This window comes from Plasmopara halstedii (genome assembly GCF_900000015.1).
Source record: "Plasmopara halstedii genome assembly, contig: Scaffold_322, whole genome shotgun sequence".
In the NCBI taxonomy this organism is placed as follows: Eukaryota; Oomycota; class Peronosporomycetes; order Peronosporales; family Peronosporaceae; genus Plasmopara; species Plasmopara halstedii.
The window spans coordinates 598,368-599,915 of NW_020187243.1; positions in this window are offsets into that span (position 1 = coordinate 598,368).

The following is a 1,548-nucleotide window of genomic DNA, read 5'->3' on the forward strand; positions in this document are numbered from 1 at the left end:
TGTTTTTATTCAACGAACTAAGTTGCAGTGTCTAGCGGACACGCGAGCCTCGTTGAGGCAAACGATTGGAAGTGTTAATTTTCTCAATTTTAATGGGGGAGAGTGTAACGGGGCTACACGTACCCTGGTAACAGGGGTGTGTGTCACACGAGGTGGGCATGGTGTGATCGCACTCAAACAAGAATACGGTATGTGGCTGGGTAGCCAGTAGTTATACATGTATTTAGATTTTACTATATATTTAGTAAATCTATACACCTAAAATTAGGCAGTTTTGCCGCAGAAAACAATAAACTAAAAGCAGTTTTGGATATTAAACGAAAGAGTTAATTAGCCTTGGATTAAGGCAATAATTACTCTTGGAGTAAGCGGATTGCGATCCGCTAACTCGTACTTGTTCAAAGTATAGAACGAAAGGTCGGTGACTTAAGTTACGCATTCTCAAAGCGCGAAGCTACGGCAGCCCCGCTGCAATGTTGGTCACCCGCACATATCGTTTGCAAGGCAGTATTCAATTACCTTTCACAATGACCACACCAAGGGATAATATGGCCCCACGGACTTTTCTGTACTTCATATCATGAGCTTCTACTGCACGTTGATTGTCAAGTGGGTCAGTGCTGTGCTACAGCAACCCTTGAGATATTAAAAAGCAAAGCAAACATGCATCGTGGGCTTTGATAAAACAAAAGACTTCATCAGCGCGACACATGGTGCGTTTGATCGGTACGCAATACTATAGCCTCATCCGTTCGCGACGTTACCATGGTGACATGCAGCAAGTTATGATTTGGGCGACGCAAAATCGCACCTTCCACCAGAGAAGGCTGACCCAGCGTATATATTATCTCGAAGATGTATTCGGTATAGCAGGATAACCATTTCGTCACTTGCTGATGCGGTAATGACAGTGATCAGTGCATTGGCACATGATCTGTACCAATCGTCTACGGCGCTGAGCCAGCCAGATGTATCTTCAACTTCAGTTGGTTGCATTTCATTATATAGTACTTCTTGACGTGATCAGGGTAGTTTTTTTGCCGGTTAAGCGGGTAGGAATTAGATTCATTTACGCGGCTATGCGCGCTGACTTGTGCTCATTAAAGGGGCACAGAGGCGGCTCTACTGCGAGCCCATCAACGGCCGGTCATTGACTCTCGTGTGGAATATGGCTTCAGCCTAGCGGATCCCGCTGTGGAAGCGAAGGACGCGGCAAATCGATCGGTACGCGTCTACATCATCGGGCTCCCGGCCAGAACGGAAGATGAGCTTGCCAAACGGAAAGATCTTCGAGCTCGTTTCTTGGTGCCACAAGATTTCCGTTGGAGGGTTATCGCGCTCGTCTGAATGCGCAACGAGGTGGCTCTCGTGTACCCGCAATGCGGACAATACCTGTAGTGGTCGCCCCCGGTGAAAGCGCTACAGATGACGAAGCGCTCTTTGAGTGATGGGTGCAACGGCATCGGAAGCTTTCCTCACTGTATAACTTACAGTTGAGCCACAAGGAAGTGGACGTGCGAGTGGAGCGACACCTCCGATTTGAGTTTG